Here is a 19625-nt window from a genome sequence, read left to right on the forward strand (position 1 = left end):
CGCGGGGCGCGCGGCCATGGCCACGCCCCTGGACCAGTGATTGGCTCCCGGCGGCTCCCGGCGGTTGGCCCCGCCCACCCTGCCTACGGGGCGCTGACCCACTGCCCTGGGCGCCTGCCGCGCTCCGCCTCTTCGTGGTTTGCTCTGCTCGACACTGGGGGCGACGGAAGAGGCGTCCATGTGACCGGCGCGGGGTGGGGGGAGCGGGGTGACAAACGTGGCCGAGGGAAGCGCCCGCCTACGCCGCGACCGCCTCACCCACACCTTGGTGTAAGTTAGAGCCTCTGACCGCCCAGTGACCCGCAAGGTCGCAGGCGGAATCCTGTTCCCGGGCGGCGCGTCCTCGGGCCAGATCCCGCTGGGACTGGGACTGGGCGGCGACTGAGGCCTGAGCTGGGGATTTCCTGCTCAGAAGTGCGGAACCGAGTAACTCAGTACTTGGCTGCCCTTCCTGGAGGCCTCGAATGGCGTGTACTTCGCAAAGTCCGCCTCTCCAGCCCACTCCCCCGCTAGCAAAACACAGACCTCTTCCTTGGCAGACGGAAATAATCTTAAGGAACAAGTTTTTTCCTAAGTATTCTCAAGTATTAAACGGAAATAATCCCATCTTCACAGATGCTCTTCAGTACTAATCCCATCTTCACAGATGCTCTTCAGTACTAATATAAATTATGAAGAATAAGCGTGATTTAAAAAACTGTGAGAAAAAAAAGAAAAAACCTGTGGAAATGGTTCTATAGCTCCCTAAATTGACTCTTGGCCCCTCAAAAAAAAAAGGGAAAGTTGGGTTGGGTGTCAAGATTGCCAATCTAATCCATGCCCCTTTTAACAAGTTGAAAATAATTTTAGAGATTCTCCATCAGGAACATTTTTGCCTTTTGCATTTGGAACCTGGCCAGAAATTCTTTGCCAGTTCATGTGTCCTGAGTTCTGGATAGGAAAATGTAGTTCCCCGTGAGTTGGGAGACTGGTTTGGGTTGTTGCCAGATGGAGCAGGAAAAGGCCCTGGAGGCTGGTTTGAGAAGTGGGAAGACTTTCCCCAGAGAGATGGGAGGGAGGAGAAAAGTCAATGCTTACTATCCATCCTGGGAAGTCTAACCTGGCCAGAATTGACACCTATTTACAAGAAAATGAAAATGCCCCTTGAAGCCCAGCGGTGGTGGCCTACACTTTCACTTGGGAGGCAGAGGCAGGTGGGTCTATCTATGTAAGTTCGAGGCCAGTCTGGTCTACAGAGCAAGTTCCAGGACAGGCACCAAAGCTAGAGAAACCCTGTCTCCAAAACAAAAATAAATAAAAAGAAATGCCGCTTGGGCTGTCTATCCTCAGCACAGCAACCCTACCCTTGCACTGTGAGGCAAAATCGTGGTTGGTGTCCAGTAGCCCTCCCCACAAGGCAGACCAGAGCCTTCCATCACAACTTAGATTTAAAAGGAAAGATTTTTGGGGGGGTGGGAGGGGTGAAAGGGAAGATCTTAAAGACCGCCTCATAGAGCCACAGCACAGAACTCAGCTTGTTTACCGCCAGCAGGTGGCCCTGGATGGGGTATTTTAGGGCAATACTGGCCGTCCTTGCTAGCGTAGGAGTTAAAAGGCCTTGAGGAGCACGAGAGACCGCAGATTAGAATCAAGGCCCCTGGTTGGCGGTGTGGAAGGAAGCTCAGAGGCTAGCTGCATTATTCTACCAGCCTCAGTCAGGCAGTGTTTTCTCAAAGGATAACATGCAAAAGAAGAGCTAACTCCCCTGCAGAACGTTTGCTGCATTTCCTGGTTACTGATGCTCCCTTTATGGTCTCAAAACACCTTATTATGCACACTCTATCATAGCAAGTACAACATACTAGAAATGCCTGCATCCATGATTCTCCTCTGCTTGGCAGGTCTACTTAGGGCAAACTAGTAGATAGCCAAGCGAACAAATCTTCCCTCCATCTGGCTGTCAGCCTGGCCCTAAAATAAAAATAAGTAACGTAACAACATGAGGATAACAATAATAGCTACACTAATAGCCATTTTTAAAGCATTTACTCTACTCCATGCTCTGGGCAAGGTGCTTTTAAATAAATTACCAAATTTATGCTTCTAAATAACCCTATGAGGAAGGTATTATTAACTCATTTTAAAAGAGTACAGAGGCTTGGAGAAACGAAATGACAGCAGGACTTGGCCCAGGTTTGTCTGCCTCAGGGGTTCAAATGATCGTGTTAGTTTCTGACTTCCGTCAATAATTGGTGTCCCTTGGATTAAGCTGGAAAGCTTTCAAGTCTTCGGAGACCTGCCTCTTAAGAGACCACGGGGTCATCAAAACTTTACCCTCACCCACAGGCCAGCAAGGAGGTGTGCTAGTCTCTCCAATCTAGATGTATTCCCAGAGAAGGTTGTAATGCAGCTTTACTGCCTCCTTGCCATAAACAGACTGGAAACCAGGCTGCAGGTGCCTTATTAAACACAAACCACCCTTGGCAGCGAGTTTCACACATAAGTACTCCGAATTTATCCAGGGCCATTGCTGAAGCAGGTCCAAGTGCCATTACCTTATTAATCCTCCCAGCACCCCTGTGAAGTTAAGCTGGCGGTATTCCTGGCTCATGATCTCTTTGGAGGCAGAAGCTGTGTGTGGGCCTGTCATACACATAGTACCAAAGAAGTAAGGAGGGTATGGCAGAGAAACTGGGGTGCTGAGGTTGGGAGACAGCCCAGGTACCTGGTTCCCATTCTGTGGGTCTATACCCTTTCACCTGGCATCCTTACATGGTCACAAAGTTGCTATGTAACCTCGGGTCCTGGTTAAGGTGTGTGTTCGTTTGTTGGTTGGTTTGGGACAACTTGGGACAAGCCAGAGTGATTCAGAAAGAGAAAACTTCCGTTGAGAAAATGTCACATTAGAATGGCCCATGGGCAAGTCTGTAATATTTTCTTATTAATGATTGATGTGGGAGGGCCTGGCCCACTGTGGGTGATGCCAATCCCTGGACAGAAGGTCCTAGGGTATATATAAGATAGAAGCTGAGCAAACTGTGAAGAACAAGTCAGTGAGTAGCACTCCTCCATGCCTGCTTGAGTTCCTGCCCTGACTTCCCTTCAAGATGGGCTGTGAACTGTGAGGTGAAATAAATCCTTTGCTCCCAGCCTCCTTTTGATCATGGTGTTTATCGCAGCACTAGCAGGCAAACTAAGACCTCTTAGAGCCTTATTTCACTTTTCAGAGTCTCCATTTCCCCTTCTGTAAAATGAAGGGGTAGGGCTAAGAAGCGAGTCTTAGTAAAGTACTTGTCTCAAGCTTGAGGACCTGTGTTCAAGCCCCAGAACTCACAGGGAAAAAAAAAAAAAAAACCCCCGGTGATTCAAGTGGTGATAAGCACTTGAAACCCCAGCACTGAGGAAGTGGAGACAGCTGTATCCCTGGGGCTCACTGACTAGCCTGCCTAACCTATTAGAGAGTACCAGGCCCGTGAGAGACCCTGCCTCATAAAAGACAATATGGCCAGGCATAGTGGTGCACACCTTTAATGCCAGCACTTGGGAGGCAGAAGCAGGGAGGGAGGTCTCTGAGTTTGAGGGCAGTCTGTTCTACATAGTGAGTTCTAAGACTGCCAGAGCTACATAGTGAGACCCTGTCTTGTATACTCCTTCCCCCACAAAAAAGACAAGGTAGGTGGCTCCTACAAAAGGACACCCAGGGTTGCCTTCTGGCCTCCATGCTCACCAGCACACATAAATAAAAAGATTAACTTTTTCATTAAGTGACATGCCATCACTAAAAAAATTAAGCAGGAATGGGAGGTGGCCTAGAGAGATAGCTCAGTGATTAAGAGCACTGGCTGCTCTTCCAGAGGGCCCGGGTTCAGTTTCCAGCACCCACATGGCAGCTCACAACTGTTCATACATAACTCGTGTTCCAGGGAATCTGACACCCCCACACAGACATACATGCTGCCAAAACATCAATGTACAAAAAAATACAAATAAATAAATTTTAAATTTTAAAAAATCCTTAAAAAAAAAAAGCAGGGTTGGGGATATAGCTTAGTAGTAGAGCAATTGCCTAGCATGCACAAGGCCCTGAGTTCAGCTTCCAGCAACATAGAGAAAAGGTTAAAAAATATTTTAAAAGATTGCCACAAGTTTGAAGCCAGCCTAGGCTAATAGTGAGTTTCAGGGCAGCCTGGGCTATAGCATGAGTCTCTGTCTTACCCTTATGGCTTCTAAAAGAGCAGAGACTTCATACTATAACTCTACATACAGAGATTTTAGCTCTTGAAACTCAAAATTCCTGACTGCTAAAGCTTCCTTATCTAGACCAGAACATGGTGGTCACATCTTTTTCATCCTAGCTGTGGGAACCTAGAAATTAAGGACACCATATTTTAAAGTATCTGGTACAGTGGCAGTGGTCCATCCTTTTTACTTCCCTGCCCTTTTACAAATAAGCCTGCCTTTCAATGACCTCAAGTAAAGGAAGTAATTGGGTGTGGTGGGAAATACAGGCAACCAACAAAACTGAAGCTGTTCAAGGCTCAGCCACTGTGTGACCAGGCGGAAGTTACCTAGACTTTCTGAGCCCAGATTTCCCTGCCTCTGACACTAAATATAAGTTTATAAGCTCTTAAGAGCAATTGACACCGTGCTAGGGGCTCCTGATGAATGCCCACACAGGGCCAAGTTGGAAGTCCCAGCTAAAACCCTTCGGCCTGAAACCAAATAGGTCATGAGCTGCAAATTAAGTCAACCAGGCTCTACAAAGTTCAGATGAACATGGGAAATCCCCGCCTAGCATTGCTCAGTTTGTCCGGATCCTGCCAGTGAAGCAAGAGGGAAAGCTGTGAAAAGCGGCCCAACCCTCCCAAGAGTGATAACCCTAGAGGAGGAGGCAGGGGGAGGAAGGAATGTACTGATTCACCGCCCCACCCATCCTCTGCCTCTAATCTCTCTTCCGGAATTTTACAGCTCTCTTTCACTGGGGTGAAGTGGAGGGGGACAGGGTGCTGTTTCCAGTCCTCAGCGGAACCCGCTCTCCCCCACCCGCGCCCGCAGGTCCTCGGGTACAGGAAGCCCCGGGGGCCGGGGTGTCAGACACACACCCGGTGGCGTGCTCGCAGCATCCTCCCCAGCGCGCTCGGGTTTGGGGGAGCCTGGAGGGGAGTGGGAGGAGCTGTGAATTCTGGAAGACAGAGTTCGTGGTGTTGGTGCCAGTTGGAACAGGAAAGCTTCGGCTAGAGCCTACTTTGCACCCGATGGGCAGTCACAAGGCAAGCTTCTTTCCCTGAGTAGTCAGCAATCCAGGTGCCCGTCTTCGAGTCAGGTGAAACTGGATTTCCGGTATAGAAGGAAAAAACGGCTTTAAGAACTGTCAGAAGAGGGGGAAACTTGAGAAATGAGGCTCGGGCATCGTTTTCTCTTCCATATGGAGCAACTGAGGCTTAGAGAGTGTCTATCTACCCAAGAAGGTCCTGAGAACCAAACATAGACCCCGCGCTGGTATCTGCCCCCTCGGGTTCAACTCACAGCATTCCCTTATGCTTCGCGACTCGCTTTCCCTGTTTGGCAACAGGAAAATGTCAAAGATTTATTAATAACTGAAGCTAAAACTGTTAGGCTCAGCAAGTCTCCCTACACCCACAAGGGATTCGGAAATAGTAGTTCGCGCTAACCCTTATTAAGTACTTCCTGAGTGCCAAGACCCTGTAAGTCTAAACATTTTACATACGCATTAATTTGGGGGCTTTTGTTTGTTTTGAGACAGGGTCTCACTATGTAGCTCTGGCTGTCCTGGAATTCGCTATGTGTACCAGCCTGGACTCGAACCTACAGAGTTTGCCTTCTTCTGCCCCCAGATACGGGTATTAAAGGAGAGCACCACTGTGCCCAGCTTGGTTTGGCTTTTTTCTTTCTTTCTTTTTGATTGTTTTGTTTTTCAAGACAGGGTTTTCTGTGTAACAGCCTTAGCTGTCCTAACTCTTGTAGACCAGGCTGGCCTCGAACTTGGAGATCCTCCTGCCTCTGACTCCCAAGTGCTGGGATTAAAGGTGGGCACTATCACTGCCCAGCTAGATATTTTAATTTTAGTAGCCCCAGAGAATGGGTAATGTTATCATTTTGCACTATTATTTCTATTCTTTCTTTATTTACTTTTTATATTATGTGCATTTGTGTTTTGCCTCAGGTATCAGATCCCCTGGAACTGGAGTTACAGACAGTTGTGAGCTGCCATGTGGGTGCTGGGAATTGAACCCAGGTCCTCTGGAAGAGCAGTCATTGTTCTTTTTTATCTTTTTTCTTTTTTTGGTTTTTCAAAACAGGGTTTTTCTGTAACTTTGGAGCTTGCCCTGGAACTACCTCTTGTACACCAGGCTGGCCTCGAACTCACGTAGATCCGCCTGCCTCTCTGCCTCCCCAGTGCTGGTATTAAAGGTGTGCCTGGTCACAGTCAATGTTCTTATCCCTTAGCCATCTCTCCAGCTCCTCCTATTCTTTTTTTTTTTTTTTTTTTTTTTTTTTTTTTTTTTTTTTGGTTTTTCGAGACAGGGTTTCTCTGTGGTTTTGGAGCCTGTCCTGGAACTAGCTCTTGTAGACCAGGCTGGTCTCGAACTCACAGAGATCCGCCTGCCTCTGCCTCTCGAGCGCTGGGATTAAAGGCATGTGCCACCACCGCCCGGCTTCCTATTCTTTTTTAAAGATTTATTTTTATTTTTTGAATGCGTAGGTGTTCTAGAAAACCCCTGGCTCAGATGCCCCTGGAGTTGGAGTTAGAGGCTGTTGTGAGCCTCCTGATCATGGGTGCTAGGAATTTAACTCAGATCTTCTGGAAGAACATTGGGTACTCTTAACCACTAATTGTCTCCAGCCCATTATCTTATTCTTACCTTTTAAAACTGAACATTTATTTATTTTGTTAGGAGAGCCAGGTGGAGTGCCACAGAGGGCATTGGAGGTCAGTAGATACCATCGAGAGTCATTCTCTCCTTCCAACCTGCAGGACCCTGGCATCAAACACAGGTCACCAGGCTTGGCCCTAAGTGCCATCATTACTGAGCAGTCTTGGGGTCCCCCCATTCTTACATTTTAATCAACTAATACATGATAGGGACAGGAGGATTTGAACTCCGCGAGTATTTTCCCAGGGAAGTCAAGCACAGTGTATACTTTTCCACAGGCCCACACTTCGGCCGCCGTAGCAAGCCTCTCCCTGTGCTCGGGACTGCAACTTTAAATGGCTAAACCTCCTCCCTGGAGCAACAAGATTATCGGTGCTTGTGTAAATCTTTAATATGTGCGCCCCATCCGGATCATGTTCTTGTTCTTACACCCTGAGAACTCAAAGCGCCAGGTTAAGCAAGGCAATCAAGGTCAGCCTTCGAAACTGAGACGATCTATCCCTTCCCCAGAGTGCTCGGCTTTAATCTCCAGCACCCATTGCTATCCACATCAGAGATCACTTTTCTCCTGTTGCGTTTCCAAAGATGCTATAGAAACTGTCCGTGCACCCCTCCCTCTGTCCCCCACAATGTGTCCCTTACCCTGTCCTCAGCTTACATGCATAGACACTGTACACTAGCAGGAGTCTTTCTTTGGTCTAAAACCAAAGCTGGAAGCTAGCTTTCCTTCCAATGCAAACACCACTAGAGAGAAAATCTGGGTTTCCTCAGCCATTCTCTCTCTCTCTCTCTCTCTCTCTCTCTCTCTCTCTCTCTCTCTCTCTCTCTCTCTCTCTCTCTCTTTCAAGACAGGGTTTCTCTGTAGCTTTGAACCCTGTCCTGGAACTTGCTCTGTAGATCAGCCTGGCCTCGAACTCACAGAGATCTGCCTGCCTCTGCCTCCCAAGAGATGGGATTAAAGGCGTGTGCCACCACTGCTGGGCTTCATTTTTTTTTTTAATTACTATCATTGTGACTGAAAGATGAATGCTTCAAAATGGGAAAGATCCCTGAAACTCTGCTCTGTTCCAGAGAAAGAGCCACTATCAACAATTCGGGTTATATTACCCTTCCGGATTTTCTGCACATTTCTCCCCGCCCCCTTCCCCTTTCTCTGTGTGTACAGAACAGAAATAGAACCGTTTTCCTTAACAGCGTGTCTCTAGCAGTTTTCCACACCAGTGCATCCAGGTCTACTTTGTTCTTTGTAGAGGCTGTCTACAGAACATGACTGAACTGCTGTGAACAGGTTCCCTATTGATTGGTATTGGGGTTAGTGCCAATTTTTTGCTATCACTAGCAGTAATGCTACACATTTTTGCACAAACATCTTGATACTACCCAGAGAAACATCCTTTTCGAATAAAATATTTCATCCACTATCATTTTCATCTTCTTCCAAGTGCCCTGGAAGCCAGTCCTTGTCAAAATCACGTAAGCACACATAGCACCCAGCAGCGTTTCTTAAGTTTCCACTGGTGACTCCCCTTTGCCTAGAATTTCCCACACGGCCATAGCTAGGTACACAGGTGTATGGAACAGCAGCAGGGTAAGGTGGCACATGCCTTTAATCGCCATCCTTAGGAGACAGAGGCAGACCAAATCTGAGTTCGAGGCCAATTGTTAGACACAGGGAAACCCTGTCTCAAGAAACAAACAAAACAAAATAAGCATAAAAATAGACACTCCCATTAAATACTTACTGAAAGTAAATCATAAGGAAGCTATTTCACATGATGAGAGTCTAACACCATTGATAGAGACTTGTGACATCCACCTCCACAAAGCCCTGGGTTTGATCGCCGGCACCACCTGAAAATGGGTGTGGAGGGACACACCTGGATCTAACACTCTGGAGGTAGAAGCAGAATTAGGAATTCAGTGTCATCCTCTACTACATAGTGGGTTGTAGCATGATTAATAAAAGCCTAGTGGGGTTCTAGGGCTGGAGAGATGGGTCAGAGGTTAAGAGCACTGACTGCTCTTCCAGAGGTCCTGAGTTCAAGTCCCAGCAACCACATGATGGCTCACAACCATCTATGAGATATGGTGCCCTCTTCTGGCCTGCAGGTGTACCTGCAGGCAGAACACCGTATACATAATAAATAAAAAAGAAAAGAAAAGAAAAGAAAAAGAAAAAAAATGGGGTTCTCAACCGGGCGGTGGTGGCACATGCCTTTAATCCCAGCACTCGGGAAGCAGAGACAGGCAGATCTCTGTGAGTTCGAGACCAGCCTGGTCTATAAGAGCTAGTTCCAGGACAGGCTCCAAAGCTACAGAGAAACTCTTTCTCAGAAAAAAAAAAAAAATGGCATTCAACCTTAAGGTCAAAAAAGCAAAAGAGCAAGCTACTGGCTCTTACCTCAATCTCAGTCCAAAATGGCAATGTTGCCTCCAGGAATCTCAGAATGAGTCTGTGTGTGAGAGCTGTCTCCTTCCATTTTATAATCCTCTCTAGTGCTGGGAGTAAAGGTGTATACCACTACCACCCGGTTTCTATGGCAAACTAGTGTGGCTGTTGGGATTAAAGGTGTGCGCCTCCACTGCCTGGTCTGTAAGACTGATCAGTGTGGCTGTTTTACTCTCTGAACTTCAGGCAAGCTTTATTTATTAAAATGCAAATGAATTATCACTACAGTGAGTTTGAGGCTAGCTTGAGCTATATGATACCTGGGCCAAAAATTCAAAAGCAGTTTTTTGTTTTGGTTTGTTTTTTTGAGACAGGGTTTCTCTGTAGCTATGGAGCCTATCCTGGAACTAGCTCTTGTAGACCAGGCTGGGCTCAAACTCGGAGATCCAACATCCCGAGTGCTGAGATAAAAGGTGTGCACCACCACCAACTGACTCAAAAGCAAAATATTTTTAAGGGTTGAGGACTTAGCTCAGTGGTAGAGCACTTGCCTAGCAAGCAGAAGGCCCTGGTTGGGTCCTCAGCTCCAAAAATATGCATATATATTATTTTTAAATTATTTGGTATACATATAATTCTACTATTTATTCAAGATTAGAGCAAATTTGTATACCTATGAGACAGAGGAGCTTGCTTATTTACACATAAAGAATTAAATCTTAGCTTAATATTTGATACTGCAAAACACAGGTCATCTTCAATGTTTTCCTGGTACATTGTGAATCTATAATTGTCAATGCTGAGAATTGACACTTTGATAAATATGTAGTGCAAAATGACAGAAGCATGGCAGGATCGTGGTGGCACACGCCTTTAATCCCAGCACTTGGGAAGGTGGATCTCTGTGAGTTCAAGGACAACCTGATCTACAAAGTGAGTTCCAGGACAGCCAGGACTGTTCCATAGAGAAACCCTGTCTTTAAAAAAAGAAAAAGAAAGGCAGAAGCATGTTTGGAGCCATTTCAAAAATTGTTAGAACTTCCTGTCCTAGTACCAATCCAAAAGTTCACGTAGGGCTGGCAAGGTAGCTCAGTAGATAAAGGTGTAGGCAGAGTTTTTCATCAGGATATCCTACTCCCAAATAACCACACGGAGACTTAGTATTAATTATAAATGCTCAGCCAATAGCTTAAGCTTGTTACCAACTAGCTCTTACAACTTAGATTAGCCCATATTTCTCATCTGGGCTTACCACGTAGTGGTACCTTTTTTCAGCACTGCTTCTTTCTGCTTCTCCTGGTAACTTTGCCCTCTTCTTTCCCATGCTCGCTTTTTGTCCGTAAGTCCTGCCTAACCTCTGTCTATTGGCCATTCAGCCCTTACTAAACCCATGAGAGTAACGAATATCCACGGTGTACAAAAAGTTTGTTCCACAGCGTAAGGGTCTTGCCACTAAGCCTGATGGCCCGAGTTTAATCCCCAAGGACCACATAATGAAAGGCTCTCACAAGTCATCTTCTGACCTCCACATATGAGCCAGGCCATGCGTGAACAGTAGACAGCACGGTCCATACGCACCAAATAAAAATAAAGAAAAATGGTAATAAAATGTATTATTTTTTGAAAGACGGAATTTATTAAAACAGTCTCACTTAGTACAGGCAGCTGAGGATGGCCTTGAACTCCTGACTCCGCCTATACCTGTGTGCCACCACGCCAGGCCTCACTTAATGATTTGTTTGTTTGTTTGAGACAGGGTTTCTCTGTGTTGCTTTGAAGCTGGTCCTGGAACTTGCTCTTGAAGACCAGGCTGGTCTCGAACTCACAGAGATCCGCCTGCCTCGGCCTCCCGAGAGCTGGGATGAAAGGCGTGCACCACCACCTCCCAGCTAACGATTGTTTTTTTAAATGAAACTCAAGTCAGCAAATTTCTCTGCCAGGCATTCTAACACAGTACAATCCAAAGATGTATTAATTTGATACTTAACTTACAGCTGAGGAAAGACAGTGAGAAAATATTGAGTCTTTGCTTTCTGTAATTAAACCATTACGCTTTTGTAAGAACAAAAGCTTTGCATGTACAGTAAAACACTGCAGTTCATAACACTGATCTCAGATCTAAGCCAAAATGTTTCAGGCAAATGTTGGTGTTGCGTGGCTTGATTGTATGCACACTGCATAGATGCTGTATGTTCAGAACCAAGCAAACATTGTTTATATATATAGTGAACATTGACAATGCAACACAGACGAATATGATGAATCCAAAGATACCTTTGGGTTCATGGGGTGGCGAATTAATTTTCCGTCAGTGGACATTCAGAAACATTTTACGGTTGCCAATCTCTGCATGGCTTCCCACAGTCAGTCATGAGGCCCCCATAGGTTCATCACCCACAGATTAAGAACCTCGGGCTGGAATTGAAGAGATGACTCAGCAATGAAGAGCACTGCTCTTCCAGAAGACCCAGCTCCATTCCCAGCACCCACATGGTGGCTCACAACCATCTGTAGTCCAAATTCAAGGGGATTTGATGCCTTCTTCTCTTTCCACACAGGTCATGCATGCATATACACACATATGTGCTGGCTGTAGGTGAAGTTTTTCGTCAGGACTTCTGGGTCCCCAATAAATGGACAGAGACGTAAAATTAATTATAAATGCTCAGTCGATAGCTTAGGTTTATTACTAACCAGCTCTTCCAACTTAAATTAACACGTATTTCTTATCTGTGCTTTACTATGTGGTATTACCTTTTTTCAGCTTGGCATGTTCATCTCCTGCTTCCTCTGCATCTGGCTGGCAACTCTGTCACTCTGCCTTTCTACTTCCCAGCATCCTCTCAGTTTGGCTCTCCCACCTAACCTCTTACTGCCTAGTTATTGGCCAGTCAGCTTCTTTATTAAACCAGTCAGAAGGCACCTTGGCAAAGACACATCTTTACAGTATACAAAAGATTATTCCATAACATCTGGCAAAACACCTGCACACATACAAATAAAGTCAAAATAAAAAGAAGCAGGGGCAGGGGAGATGGCTCAGCGCTTATGAGTTCCTACTGTGAACCAAGTGCAGTTTCTAGCACCATGTCAGATGGCTCACAACTGCCTGAGACTCCAGCTCCGAGGGGATTTGACATCGGCCTACTCAGGCACCCACATTCTCATGCATACACCTCCCCCATAAACACATACAATTAAAAATATATGCTTTTCAGAAGCTGAGGGGATATATTACATATTTAACAAATGTTCATTATTTTCTTTCTTTGTTGCTTTTTGTTTGAGACAGGACCCCATATAACCAGACTAACCTGAACTTTTTTTTTAAGATTTATTTATTTTTATGAATATGAATGTTTTGCCTGCATGTATGGTACATGTACCATATGCATGCCTGGTCCCCTCAGAGGTGAGAAGAAGGCCCTAGATCCTCTGGAACTGGAGTTACAGACAGTTGTGAGTTGTCATGTGGGTGCTGGGAACTGAAATCCAGGCCCTCTGCAAGAGCCTCCAGCGCTCTAAACTATTGTGTCTCCTTCTCCAGTCCTAGCCTGAACTTTTTTGTTTGTTTGTTTGTTTTGTTTTTTCGAGACAGGGTTTCTCTGTGGTTTTGGAGCCTGTCCTGGAACTAGCTCTGTAGACCAGGCTGGTCTCGAACTCACAGAGATCCGCCTGCCTCTGCCTCCCAAGTGCTGGGATTAAAGGTGTGCGCCACCATCGCCCGCCCTAGCCTGAACTTTGGATCCCCCTGCCTCAGTCTTCACATGCTGGGATTATAGACAAGCACCACCACGCCCAGAATGTTCATTGTTTTCAGGGTCCATGGTTCCATGGTTTCATGATGTCGTTAATCTGGCAGATGAAGTTCACGATGGCTCTGAGCATACAGTAGCGAAAAGACGTGCGTTCTGTCATCAAGAAGTGAAGGTCCAAGTGCCATTGGGCTCAGCCTGACAACCGGAATTCAGTTTCCAGGACCATATGGCGGGAAGAGAGAACCAATCCCTGTAAACTGTCCTCTGGTCTCTAGACACATGCCATGACACAAATGTACACACACACAAGAGAGAGAGAGAGAGAGAGAGAGAGAGAGAGAGAGAATAAATAAGTGTAATTTTAAAATGTTTAAAAAGAAATTAACAGGGCTGGAGACTGTGAGTGCCTGATACCCCTGCCTCCACTTTCCAAGTGCTGGGACTACAGGCTCAGAGGTAAAGAGAACTCACTGGCTGTTCTTCCAGAGGTCCTGAGTTCAATTCCCAGCAACCACATAGTGGCTCACAACCATCTATAATGAATTATGGTGCCTTATTCTGACCGATAGGGATATATGCGGGCAGAATACTGTGTACGTAATAAATATAATGTCTGTCTTTAAGGTTAAGGTGTGCTTCTTGTATGCAGCAGAAGGATGAATTTAAGAAGAAAAAAAAGAAATTAACATTGCTGTACCAGGATGATGGCAACACTCTACAATGAGGAAAAAAGAATGGTAACTGTGGAAGAATAAGGAAGGGACATGCAGTCTGCCTGGAAGTGAGAGGGCCTACGAGAACGGTAAGGAGTGGTCACAGCTTCGTTCATCAAAGGCACCCCCCATGTGATTTGGGGTCCTAGATAGATAGATAGATAGATAGATAGATAGATAGATAGATAGATAGATAGATAGGGACTGTGACCCCCTGCCTGCCGGAGTACACAACTTGTTTTCCTATGCTTGCAGCTGCTCTGAGCAAACAACTTGTTTCGCAGCTGCTCTGAGCACGAGACCCTCAAGCGTTCCTGATGACAGGGGACTGGTTTCTGGTGAGCTTGCAGCTGAGCGTTAGGGCATGGAAGGAGACCCCATATATATAAGCTGCCCTAGAAAACAATAAAGAGGCAATCTTGGCATTATCCGTGTCTGTCTGTGTGTTTCAGTCTCCAGCCCCTTGCCCTACTCGCGAATCGTACCGTAGCACATAATGCAGGCGTTGCACTACTGTATATAGAAAGAGGGAGAGCAGCAAACCACCAGCATTGATGTTACACGCCTTTAATCCTAGCACTCTGGAGGCAGACGCAGGCTGATCTCTGTGAATTTGAGGGCAGCCTGGTCTACAGAGTGAGTTCCAGGACAGCCAGGGCTACACAGGGAACCCTGTCTCAAAGACAAACAAAAGCAGCGAAGCAGAGCAGTGGATTTCAAATGCCTGCCCTCTGTCTGGCGCTAACGCGTGGAACAAGGAGAAAAGAGTGAATGAAGCCGAGCTGGCCTTGAACTTGCTGTGTCACAGAGGATGACTGTGAGTGCCTGATCCCCCTGCCTCCGCCTTCCAAGTGCTGGGACTACAGGCGTGTGCCACCATGTCCCCGTGTAAAGTGTGTCCATTTGTGCACTACATGTCTTCTGTTTAAGGCCACCTCACTGAGAGAATGAAACCATCCTCCGTCTTTTGGTCTACGAATGTAAAGCGATGGTTGCCGCACAAGATAGTGTGTGCATTTGATATTTGTGGTTTTCCAGACGAAAAGCTCTCAGACATCTCCCTCTCCAGTTTTCAAACTTCCAGTTTTGATAAAGTCTAAACAATGGAGAATCTCTGAGCCAGATGACTTCTAAGATTCTTCTCATCTTTGTAATTAAATTCTCAGCTCAGCAGTGATGAAGGCGGGGAGCTAAAGAGAGTTTAGAATCTTCCAGCCAAATCCTCTCCAACAGATCCTGCGTAAAATAAAGACGGAAGTGATTGGTAAGGCAGGAGGGGACAGGAACTTGGTACCCTCAAAAACCCTCCTACACCACAGAATACCTCAGGTATCCATCTACACTTGCTGTCCTGATCTGAGGAAATGTAGTTCTAAAGAAGAAAGACCACAGAAATCACAGAGAGAAGAGATGGGGGGAGGGGAGGCACGACATCGATTTGGTGCGGTTCTCGCAAACCTTTAAAATAGAGCAATTGAAGCGATTATGGGGTTTCATGACCGGCGGCGGCTCTGAGGGGAACGCTCACGGCTCCTGGCGATTCTCTGAGTAGGTGGGAGAGGAAAGAAAATGGTTTTTCTCCTCAACTTCCACTTAGGAGAAAATGGAGGCAATGAAAAGCAAAAATCTCCCCTAATGTCCCATTACGGGGGGACAAATGAAATGCTGCTTCTTGCAGCTCCTCAGCCGGGCACTGGGCAGGCCCTCCCCTCCCCTCCGCTCCAGAAACTAAGTATTCACCAACACACCTGGCACTGCTGTTACCATGGTGACATTTTTTGCATTACCCTCACCTTTTGCATTCCTTAGCTTGGGGGCGGAGGCTGGTGCAGGGCACAGTTCAGTCTTCATATTTCTCCCTCCCGGCTTCTGGAAAATGGAACGAGGGAAGGGGAAAGGTTTCGGATCTCCTTTGCCTACTTCCTTGGCTCAGTGTGTTTCTCAGTTTCCTCACAGCCAAGGACCTAGGAGGGAGGCAGAGGATGGAAGGAGCTCTGAAGGACCCCAGTAGGCCTAGGTTCAAATTCGCAACTCCTGAGGGCAGGAGAGATGGCTCAGGGGTTAAGAGCACCGATTGCTCTTTCAGGGGACCCAGATTCAATTCATAGCACCTACCTGGCGGCTCACAACTGTCTATATTTCTAGTTCCAGGGGACCTGACACCCACAAAATACCAATGTACGTTAAATAAAAATAAATAAATTAAAAAAATGTTTGGCTGGGCAGTGGTGGTGCATGGCTTTAATCCCAGCACTCGGGAGGCAGAGGCAGGCAGATCTCTGTGAGTTCGAGGCCAGCCTCATCTACGGAACAAGTTCCAGGACAGGCTCCAAAGCTACACAGAGAAATCCGAAAAAACAAAAAAATAAAATTAAAAAAATTGCAATTCCTCCAGGAATCCGTATGTCTTTATTCAAACCTGCCCTGGGCCAAGTACTGGCAGATCTGAGGGAATAGTTGGTCAGCAGCAGACTGCTGGCTGTCCCCAGGGAAAGTCGAGAGCGCAGATGGCATGAGCCAGAGTAAAAAGCACCAAAGCAGGTGCTGGTTTCTCTCTCTCTCTATCTCTCTCTCTCTCTCTCTCTCTCTCTCTCTGATTGAACCTGAGGCTGGAAGATGCTGGCAAGCCCTCTATTACTAAGCTGAGCTATCCCCTGCATCCCCCTTTTTCATTTTGAGATGGTGTCTCACTGCATAGCCCAGGTTCGCTTAGAACTAGCAGTCCTCCCTACCTCAGCCTGCCACCAGGCCTCTCTCTCTCTCTTTTTTTTTTATTTATTTTTATTTATTTTTTTTTTAAAGAAAAAATTTCTGCCTCCTCCCAGCCTCCCATTTCCCTCCCCCTCCCCCCACTCCTCTCCCCCTCTCTCTCCAGTCTGAAGAGCAGTCAGGGTTCCCTGCCCTGTGGAAAGTCCAAAGTCCTCCCCCCTCCATCCTGGTCTAGGAAGGTGAACATCCGAACTGGCTAGGCTCCATCAGGCCTCTCTTAATGCTGTCTCTACCACTTCCTAGGAAAACAGAAAGATGTGAAACCCAAACTTAACTGGAGAGAATCAAAAAAAGCCAAGCACTTCGGAGTTAGATGTGTGGGCTCACCAAAACTAAGGGTGAGAGGAAGAGCCGGGTGTGCTTATAATCTTGAGACTGGGAGACGAGGCAGGAGGGTCGTGAGTTTGAAGCCAGCCTGGAATTCTCAGCAAGGCCCTGCCTTGAGAAACAACCAGCTGGGTAGTGGTGGCACACGCCTTTTATTCTAGCACTCAAGGAAGAGACAGGCCTATCTCTGTGAGTTCAAGGCCAGACTGGTCTACAAAGGGAGTTCCAGGACAGTCAGGACTGTTACACAGAAACCCTGTCTCAAAAAACCAAAACCGAAACAAAACAAATCAAAACCCCTAAAAACAAAAGACAAAATCAGCCACACAAAACACTCACATCCAGCACACAGACCCAGACTATCCAAAGCTCAATTTAGTAACCTTGGATATCGCTGAACTTTAGTCCTTCAGGGTCTTTTTTATTTTTTAGATTTGTTATGTATAGTGTTCTGCCTGCTTTCATGCCTGTGGGCCAGAAGAGGGCACCAGATCTCATTACAGACGGTTGGGAACTATCTTGTGGTTGCTGTGAATTGAACTCGGGACCTTTAGAAGAGGAGGCCTTGCTCTGAACCACTGAGCCATCTCTCCAACCCCTTCAGTGTTTTTACTTGTAAAAGTCCCGAGGGCTGTTGCTGGAATTCAGTAAGATACAACAGATACGACATAGAAACCACCCAGGGTGGGTATACAAAGGCGGCTGCTTCTGAATAGGCGTCTCAGACCAAGCAGCCCTGTTCCCTAGGCTGAACTGCACTGCTCTTACTGTTTCATGCGTATGGAACCTAGCTTCTGGCTGGCAATCCCGAAACACAACTTCCCAGCCTTTTTGGACTCTTTCGTTGGGCCCCTTCACTTTTGCTCTCTCTGCGTCTTTCAGGCTGTTGGGTAGTTCCCTTCCAGGTGCAGAAGACTACAAACAATCCCCACCTGAGGCCCCTCCCCAACAATCCCTTCTTCAACAACAACATCTGCCTCTACCCTAGACCAAAGGGAGAAAAGAAAGCCTGCCTGCAGTGCCCTCCCCTGAAGACGGAGATGGGGGAAAGGCAGGGTGTGCGTCACTCCTGACGCAATCTTACTCTCATTTCTTGGCCCACTTCCTCCTCCTCGAGTGTTTACTGAAGCCTGTATTCCACAGAAACCTCTGTAAGTGTGCACTGACAACAGTGGCAGGCAGCATGCATAACTGACCCCGCTCCAGGGACAGTTTAGGAAGAAAGTGATACTTGCGCCCTGTGCTCAGGGACACTGGAGGGAGAAATCCGGTGTCAGGGGAATCCAGTGGGCGGGGCAAGGAAGGTAGATTGAGAGAAGGAGGTGTGGCTGAGAGACCGACTTCTGCCTCCTGCCAGATCCAGCTTCCAGAACCCGCTCTGGGGAAGCTAATAAATAGGCTCTTTATCTCAGCTGTGTGGAGGAGGCTACCAAAAGGGGTCTTCAGTGACGGGAGCCTCAGAAGCAGCGTAGAGGCCCGTCTCTTCCCTGCCGGCGGAACTCCTAAAGGAAAAGCAGCTTCTTGGAAGGGCCTTGTTTTCTAGCTATTTGCCCACGACTCTCTCATCGGAGGGGTCACAGGCTTGACCTGGTCGCCTGGGGACAGCCTTAGAAAAGCAGGGTGTATTTCTAAGTTCAGGTTCAGGACGTGGGGTTTGGGCAGGTACTTGCTAGCTGCCCTAGGCAAGCCATTTCATCTGCTTCTCAACTTCCTCCTGGCAAAAGGCAAACGGTGAAAGCTCACCTCACAGATCCGGCCCCTGGGCTGTGGAACTGGCAAAGTTACAAGCTCTCAACAGCCATTTAGAGCAGTGGTTCTCAACCTTTCTAATGCTGCACCCCTTTAATTCGGCTCCTCATGTTGTGGTGACCCCCACCCCCCATCAAATCATTTCACTGCTTCTTCACAACGGGAATTTTGCTGCTGTCATGAATCTTTTTTTTTTTCTTTCTTTCTTTTTTTTTTTTGATTTTTCGAGACAGGGTTTCTCTGTAGCTTTTGGTTCCTGTCCTGGCACTAGCTCTTTCTAGACCAGGCTGGCGAACTCACAGAGATCCGACTGCCTCTGCCTCCCAAGTGCTGGAATTAAAGGCGTGCGCCACCACCGCCCGGCTGCTGTCATGAATCTTAATGTAAGTATCTGAGAGGCAGGATATCTGATATGCAGCCCCTGAGGGGGGCGAGGCCCACGGGCTGAGAGGAAGCTGCGACAGATGATGGTAGTCTTGTTTTATTTAAGCACCAAGGGTTGGGGAGTCTTTTTCTGAAGCTGGGGCTCAACAGTGATGCTTTTGTCAACATCTCATGACTATTTCCTGGTTATCAGGAGAGCCAGGCTTCCCCGCCCCCAGAGCTGTGAAACCCAGTACCTAAGCTTGCTCAAGCTCCTGAGTCACTCAGCAAGGCAAGCCCAAGATAATCAGATCAAGGAAACTCAGTGCAGAGAGGGGAAAACCCAGCCACAGCGCTGGGGCCTTCTCGTGGGACAGTTCCCACTGTGAGCTCCTCCAATGAGCGTCCACTGCGGACTGCACAAACAAACCAGCAGCTGACACCTGGGAGGGGGCCCTGGGCAGTCCCAGAGTAACGTGTCAGAGACAACCTTACTTTAGCCAGTAGCCATGCCTTCCCCGGCTTGATATAAATTTTGCTTTTTCTTTTGCATTTTTTTTATTTTATTTTATGTGCATTGGTGTTTTGCCTACATGTATGTCTGTGTAAGGGTGTCAGATCCCCTGGAACTGGAGTGATAGACAGCTGTGAGCTCCCATGCAGTAGGAGTAGAACCCAGGTC

This window comes from Microtus ochrogaster, chromosome 10, assembly GCF_000317375.1.
Source record: "Microtus ochrogaster isolate Prairie Vole_2 chromosome 10, MicOch1.0, whole genome shotgun sequence".
Lineage (NCBI taxonomy): Eukaryota > Metazoa > Chordata > Mammalia > Rodentia > Cricetidae > Microtus > Microtus ochrogaster.